The sequence below is a fragment of the Dermacentor albipictus genome, chromosome 1 (assembly GCF_038994185.2).
Source record: "Dermacentor albipictus isolate Rhodes 1998 colony chromosome 1, USDA_Dalb.pri_finalv2, whole genome shotgun sequence".
Lineage (NCBI taxonomy): Eukaryota > Metazoa > Arthropoda > Arachnida > Ixodida > Ixodidae > Dermacentor > Dermacentor albipictus.
The window spans coordinates 179,966,380-179,984,758 of NC_091821.1; the positions used below are offsets into that span (position 1 = coordinate 179,966,380).

Genomic DNA, 18,379 nt, shown 5'->3' on the forward strand with positions numbered 1-18,379 from the left:
TGCTGGTCTCCATTCATGCCTAATCGCGGCCGAGAAAGGCCAGAGGCACAATTTGCCCATGGCTGCAGCAGGAAAGGGTGAACGGGGAGCACGAATCACGGTGTGCGTAAATTGCGAGTCTATGTCGCTGTGCAGACTGGAGGATCAAATTCTTACTTCGAGAGGCTGCTTCCCAGTGCAACCGACCAGGCAGCAATATTCGAAAAACATAAAACTGCGACCGTAACCAAGTGACATAACAGCAAAATTAAACGGCAATCAGTCACCGCTTGAGGTTGACAATACATTATACATTGGCTACGAACCATCTTACAGGCATAATGCTTGCCTTTGTCACATGTGGTGGTCTGGTAACGAGCGACAACCTGCGGTACAAACAGATTGGACAGAGCCTTGCACCTGTTTGAACCAACAGTTGCCGTTGAAGATGAGCAACTTCCATTGCGAAGCAATCAGGTGACGCAGGCATCTGCTGCCGCAACCAACACAGCGACATGGACTACCCGGCATTTTAGCGTTAACTCCTTTCCAACCTGCACATTTATTTTCTTTCGGGGGCCGCTATGTGTGGCTCACACTTTGTGTCCCACTTTGTCGCAATGTGGACAAGTCGCTTTTGTGGGCATCACCTTCGGCAGCCATTCTTGCGGGCCTTTCCACCCATACGGCTATCAACTTCATACACTTCGAACCATGTAAGCACATATGCTGGTCTCCGTTTTGAGCAAATCATGGCCGAGGTAGGCCACAAGCACAATTTGCCCATGGCTGCAGCAGGCCAGAACGAACGGGGCGCACCAGTTACGGTGTGTGTATACTGGGAGTCTATGTCGCTTTGCGGACTGCAGGAGCAAATGCTTACCTCGAGGGACTGCTTACCAATGCAACTGACCAGGCCCCCACATCTGTAACACAGTTACCACAACCAAGTGTGGCAGCAAAACCAGATTCTGCAATCAATCACTTCACTGTAGCTTGCACAAAGACCCAGGCTATCAAGGAAGAGGAGCAATCATCAACGAGACTAGGAATATGGAAAATGAGAAAGCTTGCATTCAAGAGAGAAGCCACTCTGCTCTGCAAGCATTGAAGGCTAAAAACACCAAGAAAAGTAAAATGGTGCATAGCACATGTGCATAGGTTAATGCAAGACGCATGCCGATGCTGCATCAGCTATTTCAGGAGAGTAATTGCGCATGACAACATACACTAGAAGATACTGCTACAGATATGTTAGGCTGCTAGACAGTGACTGGTATTAAGTATCAGCGAAATATCCAAATATAAAGGTTGACCTTTATATTTGGATGAGGATGAATAACCTCTAACAAAAATGGGCAATGAGAAAGCTTGCATTTATAGAAGAAAAATTACACTTCGCACAAACGGAATTAACATGGCTTGGAAGCTGATTAAGGACGAACTGATGAAACTCAATCTTTTGGCCAGCGTCGTCCGTGCTTGGTCAGATGTTGCAGGTGCATCTGAAGACGAAGAATTTCTAGAAAGTCCTTTTTGAGTTACTTGGATGACTCAGCCAAATGTCCGTGCTGGTGGAATGGTGGCTGAAGCTCTTTGCAGTCTTAACACAGTCCTTTGCAGACTTGATATCTCATCCATATTCTTGTGCATGTGCTTCTTTGTTCTTGGTGTAAAAGCCTTGCAAATTCGGCTCCAGCCCCTTCCTGTTGGTGCAGATAGGAGCTCCTGTGATGACCAAGATGTGCTTGGCATAGACTCTGTTGGGGCAAAACGGTGACACGTGAGATATAGCACAGATTAGCCAAATTTATGTGGGTTTTATATGTTCGAACCAATTATACTGAACCATATATATGAACAAACATTCATATCTGCTGCAAACGGCAAGCCAATACAGCATAGATCAAACATATTTATTTCTGAACCATATGTTGTTTACCTTGTAGTAGTAGCCAATGTCCACACAATGACCTTGTCGTAGCAGGCAGCAGCTTCTGTTTAGTGCGTGGAGTGTGTTGCTTTATACTGGTGCCGTCCTCATTACTGCATGTCTGGAACAGAAATTTTGACTGAATCAGAAATTGAAAAAGCAAAGTTTTGCAATATGAAATGCAAAAAGGTGTGACATATATGTTGTAATGATTTGCGACTACAGAACACATGCAAATGTACACTGTCTATTCTAGGGTGCTTAAGCAGCATGTTAAATAAATATTGCTATTGCCCATAAAATTGATGTCTGCCTAACTACAATGCATGTCAACAGCGCAAGTACTATTAAGATCACAAATGAGAACATTTGTGGGTTCATTTATGCTCTAGAAGTGATCACACTGCTAGTTACTCAAGCAAATGCATGAAAGTCATGAAGCTATTAGAACTGATGCATTATTTTTCTCCACGAACGTGATGCACCGCTTCACTACTGCAAAAATAAATGCCCTACGGTAAACCAATCTGAACAGCAAGAACATTTGGAACCAACAAGTACGAAATATGGGTATCATGCTTGCAACTGTTTAATACATTAACTTCTGTACTTTCACTTCATTTTACCAAAGGATTATTCGGTTTTGTGGACGAAAGACGTTGCCGGCCGACTCGAAAAAAAGTTTAATCTGTATATTGATAAGGCTACTCAGTCACCTACAACCACGGCTACAATAACATGAAAAATGAGACGCGCGTTCCGATATCGCTCTTTCTTTCCTGGTTGTGTGTGTAAACCAAACGACAGCCTCGCAAGTAAAGGTTTATTTAGGAAACAGCAACTGAGATCCTCACTGCCCATATGTAATGCAGGATCTAGTTCGTTAACTTGTGCCCGCCTGGAAGGTAATGAGACAGATATTATATAACGATTGAAGCAGCGGTGTTAAACGACTCACCGTTATTGCCGTTGTCAGCCGCAGCAAAATCCAGCTCCCGTTTCGATGCAGACCTGTTCCGAATGGCTCACGACCGAAACCCAACTGCCGGGCTTACATGTCCGCTTGCAAACACGTAACTTCACCCCAAGTTACATAGAAGCGCAAGAAACTAGTTTTAGAAACAAAGAAGCAACCAGTCTTGAGTGTACGAACGAATGAATCCGTGCCGCCGTGCACTCGGAAATACCGGTAAAAATTTTAAATCCAGGCCAGAGGTCACGTGAAAGATCGATGATGCTGAACGCTATTTGCGTTCATAATGGCGAAGAAACAATAAACTTACTAACAAAGAGTACAATATCTAATTAGCAATAATAATTTTGCCCTGTTTTTATGTAAAAGAAAATGCTTCGGTAATTGTAAGAGAAAGTTTGTAAGATAAAATTGCGCTTATTACGACGCCTCTACCGGGAAATGTTGGAACTAACGAACGAATCCCGAGGTGATGCTACTAGGTCGGCTTTGTTAGCAGCGGCGCGCGGTCGATTTTTTCGCCCTCTGTGGCCATTAGTTGAACTTGAGAGTGTACGGGGCCTGGTCAGGTCGACCGAAGTAGAGAGACGGGAGAGCACGTAACTCAACAGAAGAAATCGGAGCCTCTCTCCTGGCGTCCGGGGGCAGCTGCTCTTATACTCTTGGCGTCGCGGGCAAGAAGGAAGGTCACGAGATGACACCACGTGACAGCGGCGACGGACGGATTGAGAGACACGTTGGGACAAGGAGGTGACGCATCAGCCGGGCCGGCGCCGGTCAGACCTCCTCGCTTCACACTGGGGGAACTCCTCTCCCCGGCTGCCGCGCTTTGACAAGCGTGGGCACACACACACACACGCACACACAAAGACACGTGGCACTGAACATGCCGGGACGCGCTCGGCGGGGATGCGTCGCGGCCGCTCCGAACGGGCCAAAATGTCCGCCGCTTTGAACGAAGCTCCGGCGTACGTTGCATCCGCGCTGGCTTTACCGCGCGTCGTAGGCGAAACGTAACAGCGGCCGGAACGGTAGAGAACGCGGATGTCGTACTCCTGTAGCTTAAGGGCCCAGCGAGCAAGTCGGCCAGATGTGTCCTTAAGGGTAGACAGCCAACAAAGGGCGTGATGGTAAGTAACGACATCGAAAGGGTGACCATACAAATAAGGACGGAACTTTCCAAGGGCCCAAATAATGGCTAAACACTCTTTCTCTGTAACAGAGTAATTAGCCTCGGCCTTTGTCAGAGTTCGGCTCGCGTAGGCAACGACATATTCATCAAACCCCGCTTTTCGTTGCGCGAGTACGGCGCCAAGACCGACGCCGCTGGCATCGGTGTGGACCTCTGTGGGCGCTGCAGGATCGAAGTGGCGGAGGATAGGTGGCGAGGTTAGCAGGCGGCGTAATTTCGTGAAAGCGTCATCACAGGCGGGCGACCAAGCGGAAAGTTCTTTGTCGGCACTTAGAAGGGCTGTCAGGGGTGCACTTATGGAAGCGAAATTTCGAATGAAACGTCGGAAGTATGAGCATAAACCAAGGAAACTTTGAAGCTCCTTTAATTTCTTTGGTTGCGGAAAGTCGGTGACAGCGCGGAGCTTGGCTGGATCCGGAAGGACGCCGTCTCGTGATACAACATGGCCAATAATAGTGAGCTTTCGGGCGCCGAAACGACATTTTTTTAAAGTCAAGTTGAAGTCCCGCGTCGGTAAGGCATTTCAGAACTTGCTCGAGACGGTTGAGATGGATTCGGAAATCAGCGGAAAAGACAACTACGTCATCCAGGTAGCATAAACATGTGTTCCATTTAAGGCCGCGTAAAATATTATCCATCATTCTCTCAAAAGTGGCTGGAGCGTTGCACAGGCCGAAAGGCATTACGATGAATTCGTACAATCCGTCAGATGTTACAAATGCTGTTTTAGGTCGATCAGATGGTGCCAAGGGGACTTGCCAGTATCCGGAACGTAAATCCAGCGAAGAAAAGAACTCAGCTCCCTGCAAACAGTCGAGGGCGTCGTCGATGCGCGGTAAGGGCCGATTTACGCTCGAGCCGCCCATCGCCGCAAGCCGCACCGCACGCTTGCGGTCGCGCGAAATATTGCACGTATCCAGCACTTGTGCAGAAATTACCATTTACACTGTGTGTACAGTGTATACCTTACACATTGTAAACCGAAATTTAAGCACAAGTGTTTGATACGTGCAATCTTTCGCGCGACCGCACGCGTGCGGTGCGGCTTGCGGCGATGGGCGGCTCGAGCGTAAATCGGCCCTAACGGGTAAACGTCCTTGCGCGTTATCTTGTTCAGACGTCGGTAGTCAACGCAGAATCGAATAGAGCCATACTTTTTCTTAACGAGGAAGACCAGTGATGCCCAGGGACTGTTGGAAGGCTACACAACGCCACGCTTGAGCATGTCAGCAACCTGGTGGTCAATGACACGGCGCTCAGAGGCGGATACTCGGTAAGGGCGCTGCCGTAAAGGTGCATGACTGCCGGTATCTATCTGGTGAAAAATGGTCGATGTGCGGCCCAAACCGGAAGCATGGCTGTCGAAAGAAGCGCTGAACTTCTGCAGGAGAGCAATAAGCTGGCTTCGTTCTGAAGATGACGTGCCATCGTCGATGGAGCAGTGGAAAGCGTCGAGGAGTGACTGATCAACCCCAGAGTCACAAATAAGTGCGCCAAGGCCCGCAGAAGTAGAAACGGCAGGAGCGTCAAAGATGCAAAAGGTGTCTACCGGTTGAACAAGGCCTAGGCATTCACCATGAAATAAAGCTAAAGGGTAGGCTGTGGGATTGTCGACGACCATTTTCGTGACGCCATTACGAAGAGTAAGGAGAGCAAAGGGCAGCGGAGAACATCGGCGGCGAATGAACAGCTCAGACGGCGTAAAGTGAACAGTGGCATCAGATGATGATGAAGCAACATTTGCTGGGCCCGAAATAAATCGGTGGTGCACGCAGGCACCAGACGGGGTGGTTCCCTAGTTACGGGACCCATATGTTTCCAGCAGCTCCTGGCCCCTGTCCGTCAGTGCGAGCTGAATCGGTAGGGCGGGGCTGGATAACAAGGTCTCCCATCGCTCAAGGGGTTGGGGATTGGGGGCGTTGGTGGGAAGGGGAGGAGGGGGGGGTCTTGAGTTCTGTGCACTCTGCCAAGACGTGCGGCAGGGTGCCCTTTTCTCTTCTGCAAAAAGGACAGAACATATCGTGTTCCGCAGGGTACATGCGGTTCATCAGTACGGGATGCGCAAGCGATCCCGCCTGCGCTCGACGCAGGATCGTCTGTTGTTGCCTGGTTAGTTTGGGGTGCGGTTCTGGCAGTCTGCACCTTTCCTCTCGGTACATCCGGGTAATGTCGCGAAAGCTGGTAACCGGGTGCGGTAGCTCTGCCGGCTCGTGCTCGGCCCGGATTGACATTTCTCGGGCATGGTAGTCGGCGATGGTGTTGCCTGCTACCTGCGAGTGAGCCGGGACCCACACGAGCTCTATGGCTCTTCCCGGAGGCTTGTGCTTGTCTAGAATGGCTCGGGCCGCGGAGGAGATTACCCCCCTGCGGAAGCTTCTGTAGGCAGTCTTTGAGTCTGTGACTACGGTGTTCACGCTCGGCTGTGCGAGTGCGAGGGCCACGGCCGCTTCTTCGGCTACTGCGGGGTCTGTTGTCTTCAGGGACGCGCTGACGATCAGCCTGTCTTTTGATGTAACCACCACCTCTGCACGGTCACTGTGTTTCTGGAGCGAGGCGTCCGCGTAGAGGACCCTGGGGTTCTCTTCCAGCTTCCGGGCTAGTGCTTTAGCTCGCGCGGTGCGCCTCTCGTCGTCCTTGCCCGGCGTCATGTTCCGGGGAAGGGGTTTCGTCTGAATGATCGTTTTCCAGTCTTCCGGAAGGGCCGTCTTGATGGGTACTGGCTCGATCTGCCATCCTATTTTGCGTAGGACGGCTCGTCCGTGTTCTGTGTGACTGAGCCGGATTCTCTGATTTGAGAGGTGGGCTTCGATGAGCTCCTCCACCGTGTTGTGGACGCCCATGTCTAGCAGTTTTTGAGTGGACGAGTAAATAGGCATGCCCAGTGCTTGTTTCGTTGCCTTACGAAGCATCGTGTTTAGCATCAGAAATAGCGGCGCACGACACAGGCACAAGCAGGGAAGAGCGTGGAGGGACGGAATTGTCTTCGGAAACAAACAGTTTAACACTGGAAGGGTCGTTTTCGATAGACTCGACGTCGGGAAGTGCAGAAAGTTCGAGTTCGGCGTGACAACAGTCAATAACGGTGTTATTATTTGCAAGGAAGTCCCAGCCTAATATGATGTCATGGGAACACGTGGGCAGCACGACGAATTCGACAGTATACAGTAGACCTTGAATGAAGACGCGAGCAGTACAGGCAGCGAGAGGCGTCATATTTTGAGCGTTCGCGGTTCGAAGGGGGAAGTCGGAGAGAGGCGTTAAAACCTTTCGTAGTGTGCGGCAGAGTTCGGCGGAAATTACGGATACGGCGGCTCCTGTATCTACAAGTGCCAGGACGGCGATTCCTTCGACAGAGACTTCAATTACGTTGGCTGGAGAGGGACGAGGACTTGGGCATTGCGACGTGGACGCAGTTCGTGCCTCGGGAACTGCGGACATCAGTTTTCCTGCTCGGTGGACACGGGACGGCGCCGCATCGGAGAAAGCGAGCGACGACGGGGAGATGGTGAGCGGCGAGTAGAGGCGGTTGGACGGTCAGGGGAAAAGGAAGAGGTAGGAAGGCTGGAAGGCGAAGAGGAAAACGGAGCGGGGAAAGGTGGCGCTCGCCGGATGTTCTGAAGAGGAAGCATGCCACGACGACAATTGCGCGCCACGTGACCAGCACCACCGCAAGCATAACATATTGGGCGGTCATCGAAGGTGCGCCACTGGTGGGGGTAAGGTCCGAGTTGCGGTTGAGGATTCGGAAAATGCTGTCGGTCGGGCAGCGGCATAGATGGCGCAAAAATGTCGATGATCGATGCATAGAGGGCGGCAGGGGCGTTTGTGGACGAGATTGGGAAACTGCTTCAGCGTAAGTGAGAGGAGCCGTGACTGGTGTCTGCTCAACGGCTGGAGGAACGGCTTGAGATACTTGTTCTTGAATGAAGTCGCGGATCGAAGGGTGCAAAGCAGGTGGTGGTTCCTGGACAGAAGATATCAAAGATAGCTGGCGGGCGACCTCTGCGCGAACGAATTCCTGAATTTTTACGAAGAGAGCAGCATGGTTGTCGTCGACTCCAAGGCTTGATAGAGAATCGGCGGGCGGGGTGGGACGTCGGGTGTGAAGCCGTTGCCTGCCAACTCGTCGTAACTCTGGCACAATTCTATCACTTCAGCGACAGTGTGAGGACTCTTCGATAATAACATTTGAAATGCGTCCTCCTGAATACCCTTAATTATATGTTTGATCTTCTCCTCCTCTGACATCGACGAATTCACCCGTTTGCAAAGGTCGACAATGTCCTCAATGTAGCTCGTGAAGTTTTCTCCGGCCTCTTGGGATCGTGTGCGCAAACGTTGTTCTGCACGAAGCTTTCTTACTGCAGGCCGACCGAAAACTTGGGTAAAGTTGGTCTTGAAGACCAACCACGAAGTGAGGTCGACTTCATGGTTTAGAAACCATAGTTTCGCAACGTCCGTAAGGTAGAATGCGACGTTTCTCAACTTGGTAACGTCGTTCCACTGGTTATGGGCACTCACTCGCTCATAGGACGAGATCCAATCTTCAACGTCTTTGTCATCTGTGCCGGAGAAGATAGGGGGATCTCGCTGACGGAAGGCACCGGCACAAACCAAGGTGACCGGCGCCGTTGGAGGAGCTGGAGGAGTGCGTGCGTCGTCGGGCATGATGGGGGGGTAGAGTGCGACTCCGAAGTTCCAGGGTGGTCGAAACCCAGCACGTCCACCACTTGCTAAGAGATTTATTAGCAACGGGCGCGAATGGGTAGCCGTCTACAAGCAAAAGCAGTCAAAGTGCTGGTGTATTCTGGACACTTTGAAAACTTCTGAGCAAGAAAAGCGCAAGAAGCAGACGTAAGAGCTGCATTTATTTCCTTAATTCCCCATTTGAATGGCCTTTTCTTTTTGCTTAGACAATGCCTACGCCTAGCCACAGCAGCTCCCTCATGCAGACTCTGCCAGCCAAGAGGCCGTGGAGGCAAATGCAGGTAAGAGGCAAGAAGCAATAGCACCGGTATTGACATTCATCTAATTTCTTTCTTTTTCTTACGTTTAGGCAGCCAGCACATTTCGAACAGCCACCTTGACTGCGGTTGTGTGAGCAGATTCCTGTTGTACATATGCTCATAATAAACTTCACTAAACTTGCACTTGATTATAAACTTGAAGGCAAATGGGACATTGATGCATTGTTTTTTTTACATTTTGTTGCAGGTAAAATTATCAGTTGTTAATCCTGTAATGCACACCAACAGTCTCACATCAAGAAAAACTAGGATGATTTCTTCGTCTCTATTTCTAGCCTTGGAAGAGCACATTTATACAATATAAATGAAATATTTCTGTTTTAAAGGAATTATTAAAGAAACAGATTTATGATTACTTTGTTCACTGAACCTATCCACTACTGAGAACTCACTTCGGAGTATCAAACATGCTACTAGAGTCTACATGTCGTTTTCTCTGCTGAATAAGAAACTTTAGGTTGGTAAATACCATCTAAATATCTGGGAATGGAGAAATTGTTTTTCCCAGCAATCACTGCTCCACTTTTGATGAGGTTTGTCGCAACTAAAAGTACAAGTTAAACTCTGGAAACTGTAGAAAGCGTATTTTCAATTTGTGCCATATATATTTTAGAAAATTTTATGGAAATTGCAGAAAACTTCTAGTATCATGTTTACAACTGTAACTAGCTTATCGATAAAAAATTATGTTACATTTTGCCAACCGCACATAATACATCTAAACCGAACAAAGCTAGTGCACTATATATACCATACTGAAGTATACCGTTAATTTGTGAGTAATATATAAATCCCTCACCAGCATTATAAAGATTTCACATATGCTGTAAATTAACAAATAAAATTTGTCCACTTGAAGTGCTCTAAATCATGCAGCTTGCAAAACTATGATATCTGTTTCCTGCGAAGAACTACGAATTTGTAAACTTTGCGCTTCGTAGTTTTTTTTACTTACCAATTTTTGGCCATTTTTGTAAACAATTCAGAATCTTAAATCAAAGTTTTGCTTCCTAGAGTTGCTAGAGCTTAAACTTCTTTCTCAAATGCAATAAATTTAATTCAAATCAGTACACTGGTTGGCTCATAAAAACAGTTCTGCGCTTTACAAGTATTTCAACAGGAAAATCGGAGTTGGCCCCGAGCTCTAGCTTGCACTTAAATCAGAATATTTTGGTATCTAACTCAGTAACATTGCAGGGTCACAAACGAGACACTGTATTTATCAATTTGTGGTATTTTACAGGAAACTGTCGGGCTAGTACATTGTAACCGGGTCACTTCGATCTGTGTGCAAACATGCGCAGGCCATGTGACTCTTTGAATAAAAGGGCATTGTTTCAGTTTAGAGTGGGTGCTTCAGCTTGGCATGCATTCGTATGTAGCATCTCTTTTCTTGCACATGTGTATTTATAGTGGCTGACCAGAGTTGTTTGTGGCCAGAAAATGATTTTTGTTGCTATGAAAGCAATGCGAAGTATACCCAGGTGAGACACTGTGAAGAGGTCACTCTGCAGCACCGCAGGTTGGTAGCACGCTATTTAATTAAGCCAAGCCTGAAAAATTATTGTAATCGGGCTAAGAGGCATAATTTGACATCATGGCAAATCAGTTCTGCTAAAGCCCACGAGGTGGAGGAAAGTTCACGAAGAGAAACGGTTGTTCGGGTGGTGTTGGGGTTGAAGGACTGACTTCGGGATGAAAACCAAACTTGGGAGGGTTTATTTTACATTATGTACAGGGAGGTGAGACTCAAGTAACAGTCGTACAGTCATTACGGGCCGGCAGCAACTCGGACGCTGCGGCCCGCGGCAAGAAGTTCGAGAGAGGTGAATCAGGGAATCAGGGAATGCTCCAGAATGCTCAGGTCTCTCTGGAAGGCTTCTTATAAACCCTTCGAGCACTGGAAGTCGCGTCATGTTCGACCAATGGGAGAGTCCGCTCAGATGACGCCACTTTCAGCCAATGGTAGGCGCCCGTGCGATGGTGTCATACCCGGCGAAGAGAGTCGCCGCTTGGGCCCCCTTGCTTGATCACTTGATCCCCCTGCGGTCTTGCCTCGCAGAGTTGCAATGCGCTTCTTCAAAGGAGGAGAAGGGGAGGGCTGCTCATGCTCCATTGTCCGAGGCCCACCTGCTCCCGGTGCTACTGCCCCACAGCGGTAGCAAATGCCTTCTTCAAAGGCGAAGGGGGGTGACGATTGGGCTCTATTGTCCAAGGGCCCCTTCTAATCCCGGCGGCGTACGAACTGGGGGCTGCAAACTTGTTTGCAGTTGTCTTGTGGCCTTCAACTTGTTTGCTCGGGCGCTCCTCTGGAATGTGCTTTCCTGCTTCTGCATTCCTCAATTAGCTGTGCTGCGATTCGATGTGGTCCTGGGGAACTCGAAGTAGGCGCAGGAAACAGCTCATATCCAGCAGTGGATAACAATCTTTCAAATATGACAGTATAAATTAATGATCAAATGCAAGTAGATTATATTAGAAGATATTAGAAGTTTTTCAAAAAGCTAGATCTGAATGCGAAAATTGCAGACAACCATGTGCATGTCTGCATAACATTGTCGGATGAAACATGTTTTCTTTGTAGATGCTTTCGTATGAAATCACAGTTTGTCTTGTGTCACATTTGATCGCCTGCATGCGCTGTGTGCACCAGTGTGTATGCCAAGATCAGCAGCAAAAACATTGACGAAAAAATATTTTTGAAATGTGTCACACACACCCAGCCATATACTTTTCACTAGACCTCTGGTAAACAAATGTGGGTCATATAAGCAGAGTGTTTTACTGCAAAGATGTGAAAAACAAGGTGTGCAGAGCAGCAAGGGTGTTTGGCTCTCAGTGCCAGTGTATTGCCAGCTGGTGGGAGCACATGTGTGATTTCTTGTGGCAATGCGTTGCACGTGTTGAGGCCATGGTATAAACCGGAACTAAACCGAATACGAGAAACAAAAATGTTATTTTTGCTGAAATAGAACTCGAAGCAGAACACTGCCATTTGTTTTCACTCCCGAGCGAAACCGAAAGAAAAGAATGACACTTCTTGGTTCAGGTTGGCCACCTTTTCTTGAGCTTTCCATCCAGGCACTGCCTACACCCAGCGACAACTTTCAGTGGCCGTGCAGCCAACGCTACAGAGCTAAAGCACGCATTTTTTTTTTACTGCACGTCTGCATGTAGCCTACGAATGTAAGCAACTGGAAAAGCTGTACCAAGCTGTAGCAACAAGCTGTACCAATTATTATTTTACATTTTTTTTTCAATGTTTATTTCATAACAAATAAGAACTTATTGAGGAAGAGGTATTTCTGTTTTTGCTGTTCCTAGTTTTCCGGTGTCCATGTACGGTTTTCCTGGTCTCGTAAACTGCCAGTCATAGGGTACCTCACTATGTTTTCTAGAAAGAAATCTGGTGCTGCTGCGTTGTAGTATGCATGGGATATTGCCAGTAAATTGTGACTTAGGATTGGCATCGTTGTCAGAGAGCCAGGAAATTTTGAAGATGTGCCTGGCAAACACCGTTCCGTATGCCACAATGATTAATTTTCTACTAAAACCTCACGTAAAATGGTGTCTTAGCTTTATTATTACACAAAGACATGTTTTGTTTAACTGTGAGAACTTGTCATTGCATGTGGAATTATATGAAACGTAGAAAGTATCAGCGGGCCGCAGAAGTTGGAGGACCGGAAACGAGACTGACACTCGCTTTGGAACAGTTTGTCGTCTGTTCTTGCTTTGCTTCATTTGGTTATGCACTGTAGGTGAGTAAACTTTATTGGAAGATGGAATATGGGTGAATGAAAACCTTTCGTGAAGATTTTACTTTAGGAACGCATTATTTGCGTAGCCATATCCACGTTTTAGATGAAGCCGCTTACAACACCAGCCAATACAAACCTTGCAGACACATATACCGTCATTCCCATGACGGCACAGCGCCCCTTAGGGAACTCCCATAGACGGTGGTGCCAGATTTCCTCTAGGTGTCGTAGTGAGAAACTCCACGTCGCCAGCAAACCGTCGGCACCATTTGGCGCAGTAACACAAGAGCAGACTGCCCGCACGTGCGAACGCGTGCACGCAGCTTTGGCAGTGCTGCCACAGAGAGTTGTCGTCCGGTAGACACTTGTTGCTCAACTATGCTACTTCATTCGTAGACACACACAATCTTCCCGTGATCTTAAAAGCGGCAGCACTGTTAGTAAGGTTTTCAGTGTTCAGTAGACGTCCGTTAATTTGGTTCCGGTTAAGTCGATCCCGGCCGGAGGTCTCTGCCAGCACCCATGCACCCACATTTTCGTGATTTCAATCCTAAGACTGACTTTCGCCGGTTCATTCGAACTTGACATGTCAGCGCACACGCACATGACCCCTATGGTCACCCCAATGACCCCTTTAGTGGCAGCGTCTATCATGGCGGAGCTTAGGGGACATGTTGAAAGGGGTAAACACGTCATATCCCGTCGAAAACGCCTATATTCAGCTTGCCTTAGGAATTTTCAAGCAATAACAGTAGCTTACATTGTCTGATTGTAGTAGTTACCTAATTCTATCACGTGCCTCATTTTTCAAGAAGATTGATCCGGAGATTGCCTGCGCGGTGCCATCAAACACGACACCAAAACCGCCTTCGCGATGTTTGTGTGCTTTACCACTTAGCACAAGTGTATTGCATCGAAGCTGACATAAAAAACCGTACGGCGAAACTGACTAGGAATGCGGCTGCCGTTTTTGTTGCTAAGAGATGAGGTGTGCGTTAGATTTTTACTTTATTTAGGAGCTTTTATGTCATTTCTACGCTAGTTTTCTACTTTTGACCTATAATAAGTGAATATTTGATTTGGGAGCATGATTTGGTATTTGGGAGCAAATTATTAACCAATGCGTTTTGGCACATTTTCTGTGTTTTCTTTAATTAGGCCCTCCGGTTAATTATATCAATTTCGTCCCTTCCGTCAGGATAGTATTAACGGCATTTGACTGTATTGCGTCGGAGGGCAGACTGAGTGTTGTGTTAACGCAACAATATTTGCATGGCAAATCTGTCTGGTGCGGACTCGCCAGACTGTGATGCTTACAAAGTACCCGAGACAGAGGACCAGATGTACTTTTTGCTTGTCCCTATAGTATGATTGCCAACGGCAGACAATGATTTTGTTAGCGCCGCTTAACCACAGGCTGTTCAGTGAAAAAAGTGTTAATGAATTAACTTCATCCTTAATCCTGAGTTCCCCATGTTTCTGCTCTTTCATTTTCCCAGCATGGCTGGGACTCTGCGTTTGTTCAATATATTCTCCTCTCTCTCCCTTAATAAAGCTTCGCCTAACATACATTCCTGGATTTGTATTGTATGTGCATAATTATTTTGTAATTACGTGTGGCCTAAAGAACAACAGGTGCGTTCTTTCAGTACAGCTTAGCAGCAGTGTCGTGTTCTTGTACAAACTAAATTTGTGCTGTTTTCTTATAAATATTATTCGGTTATGCAAAATAACTCGAATTGGTACGCGCTCGAACAGGCTTGAACCGTTATCATATTACTGCGGAGTTGAACCGGAACTGGACCGTTTTCGAACCGAAACGAAAATCGGAACGAAAAATTTAAAAAAAGATGGAGGACGCTTAAGCTTCGCCTTTAAAGAGCCCCTCACCAGACCCCATAGCAAATTTTGGTTATACGCTGGAAGTTGTTACGTGTCCTCTAGGGAGCATTCTGCCACAAAAATTTTTTCAAGTGTGCTCATTAATAGCAGATAGAAATATTTCAGCAGGCGGGCTCCACTGCATAGACAAGAACGGCACCGAGAGCGGCGCTGCTGCGCCGGCGTTGAGAGCGCCGCATGCGGAGCAAAATTCTATTAGCCGGTGGTACACGTCTCCCATCTCTCGTTCGCGCCGCCTTGATTGCCTCCTGCACTGCGCGTGTTTGGGCACGTTTCGTGCCGCGCGCGGTGTGTGCGCGTGGACATTTCCTTCGAAGGGCGGTGTACAGTCTGTTTCACATTTAGGGGAAAACTCGAAGCGCATTGCATCGCGATGCGGCGAGCGCTTGAGTCAGGCGGCGGCAGCAGCTCGCGCAGATGCTCGAGGGGCGGGATCTTGAACGGCGTCGTCTGCTACGGCGGCGCGCGCTGGCCGCATTGTCGAGAAACGTTCTACTGTCAGGTGCAGGGCGCCGATCACATCGTTACTGCGTGAAATGAGCCGGTATTCTTTGCTAAGCGTTGCGCGACGCCCACTGATACGCCTCGAATGTAAGTTCATCGCTGCATGGCAGTCATAGACGACGTACTGATTCCATACATTCTTGACGGCCCGTTTCTGGAAGGCGACTATATATTCTAACGCGATAGGACGCCGATCCACACTGCTCGTGCTGTGCAAGAACTGCTAGAAGAGCGCGCAGTCACTCTCTTGGAGCGGCCGCCTCAATCCCCGGGCGCCAACATCATTTAAAATGTCTGGGGCTCGTTGAAAGTATAGCTGGCGCAACATCCCCTCTATCAGTCGCCCGAGGATAGGCTTCGATCCACCATCGTCAGTGACTGAGACGTGCAGCGAATGAACACATCCCTGATCAAGTCATCCTACACTTCACTGCCTTGCAGGATGAGCGCTGTCATCGCTGCCGCTGGGGACATGACGAGATACTAACTGAAGTTCCGAGCGTGACGTGTCCAATTCCCCACCGGCGGGCAGGGTCTGTCTGGTGTAGCGAATGATTATCGAGAAAAATCACTTCCAGCTCATTGTCTGAACCTAAAACGTTCATTTATTCGTGTCCGTTTGTTTCACCGTGTTCGACTCCCTTTGTTGAGTGCTTTGTTTTCCTTTCGAGTCAAACAAAGACTGAGCACGTTGCGCGCACATCATGGTGCGTTTTGTCGCTGCTCATTACGGTAGCACACACAGTGAAGAAATATACGTGCACACGCTCAGTACTCCGGCCCTTCGAAAGAACAAATGAACCATGTTGTCAAAAGAAGTTTGTGGAACTCCATTATCGCCAATGAAGGATCAGAGTGTGGCGACGCACAACGTTTAGTAAAGAATATCAGCTCAGTTCCCGCAGTACCGATGAAATAGGTGCACTGCCCCTGACAGTACCACGCTTCCCGAAAATGCGGCCAGCGCGCGCCGCCGTAGCAGACGACGCAGATCACGACACTGCCCCTCAAGCGTGTGCGCCTGCTCGAGCTGCTGCCGCCGCACGACTCCATTGCTTGCCGCATCGCGACGCAATACGTTCCGAGTTTTCCCCTTAGTGTGAAACAAACTGCACACGCTATATTTGCCTTTAAGAAGATCGGTACGCTTGACGATTATTTTTGTCGCTGCAATGCGGCGAAAGGGCAGCGTCTGCTTGACCATGTAAGGGACGCTGAGCAGGTAATTGGAAACGACATCGTATGTGCCGCCGGAAAAATCGTCAGCACATACGATGCGGCACATACATACGGCACCTACGAGCTAAAGTCATTTTTGCAGTTTCTCACATTATGTTTGCTACAAATCCATGTTGTCTCTGATGGCGACAACGGATTTCTATCGACACTGTGCGGAAATAAACAAGATATATCGCTGCATAGCACAAGTATGACATGCGCACACAACTTTAACTAGTACGTCCCCTACAATATGGAATAGAGGCAGCAATGTAGACAGCTTGGCCATTTTTTAACAGTACTCAAGAGACGGAAGTTGAAAGTATTATTAATCATTCCTGCTTCAGCAATGCCGGCGCGACCAAGACGCGGGTGTGTATCGTCCAGTAACCCGATCGATCGGTGCAGTGGTGAAGCGGGAATGAACTCCGGTCATGTTCAATGCATCATGCACATATTCAATTTCTCGGCACGCATGAACTTCGGCCACTGCTAGCGCATACAACAGACGTGGTTTCCATTCTTGGGCAGCGCACACACAAACGAAACACGAGAAAGAAGACAGGACAAGCGCTCGTTGAACTTAAAGTTTTTATATGAATAAAAGGATTATGTACCGAGTAACTATTAATTTCACGTGGGTTACATATAGAAACCGTCATACACTCAGGAGTGATCAATGAACGAGCTCGCTTCGTTTGCCAGATGTTTACTTCGCTCGGCGCACCGCAGTAATCCATGTCTGTCGTCTGCTTCTTTCGTACCATTTTCTTGTGAATCGGCAGAATTTCACTGGTGGCATCAACCTTTTCATGTTTACATTGCTGTCGTGACAGTTAACAACACAATAATAATTCCCGGTCATCCGAAGAGGCGCCGTCGCAAACAAGAGACGTTCCCCGCGCAGCGCGAACTGAACGCGGGCGCGACCGCGAAGGGAAGCGGCGACGGAAACCCCCGTTGGAGATGAAATCGCTCCGCCAGGGGAGAAACGAGCGCTGGCGTCTCGGGCGAAACTTGGCGTGCGGTCGACTATATCAAGACTCCCTCTCCACTCCCCCGTCTAGCCTTCGCTCCCATGCCGGACCTCGAGGATCGCGTGACACATATGTCACGAGCCCCACCTTCACTTTTTTTTTCTTTCTCCTCGCTTTTTCTTTTTCTGCTATGCGCACTTCCGCTGGTTTATCCGCTGGCGGCGTTGCGCGCGAGCCGTTATCGTTTCGCGCAGCGAAAGATTTTGCGCGCTGTGCACAAGGACACATGAGTAGCGGTATAATTCAGTGCTACATGAATACTGATGCAGAAAAAGCGGATCGCATAGCATGATCACGCGCTGGAACAGTAGAAAATGGCAGTTTCGGCAGTTTCGGTTTTGGTGCGATGCGGTGGAGGCGAGCGCCATCTGGAGGTATTGCAAGGAACCGGGCGCACCCCTCCATGGCCCCCAACACCCTCGGGTGCCGGTGCGCGCAAATGGCGGACGCCGTGGCCGGTCTATGAATGGTGAAGCGCTGAAAAAATTGATTTCTTTTGAGTTTTTGCGTAACAAAATTATGTTTTCTCCTTATCACCGTGACATAGCGCATTTTCGACAGGAAAGTATTGAGCGAAGCGTTTTCAAGAATCATGCAGGCAGCATGCGTGTTGCAAATGAACTTTGCGAGGTGTATTGATCGAAAGAACGTTCAAGTGCAATGCTAAGCTTGTAAAGATGGGATAAAATTTGACCTCGTAATTATTTTCTTTGCCAGTGTTTAGTATCACTATCAGTTCGAAACGTGCTTTGGTGCGTTACTGCGGTTGTACTCTTGCCGCTCTGGTTTGCATAAGTGGCCGCACGTCATTGGCCAACGTATCTGGCGAGTCCGCCGGAAGCGGCCATGACAT

The 18,379-nt window shown here is 48.3% G+C and overlaps 1 long non-coding RNA gene across 1 annotated transcript; it reads right to left on the bottom strand.

Moving 5' to 3' along the window:
- Positions 1–1,574: 1,574 nt before the first annotated feature.
- On the bottom strand, positions 1,575–2,974 carry LOC139056112 (uncharacterized). Its single transcript, XR_011512164.1, has 3 exons — positions 2,871–2,974; positions 1,922–2,033; positions 1,575–1,739 (listed from the first exon to the last, which is right to left on the bottom strand). It is a non-coding gene; the product is annotated as an uncharacterized lncRNA (long non-coding RNA).
- Positions 2,975–18,379: the final 15,405 nt, after the last annotated feature.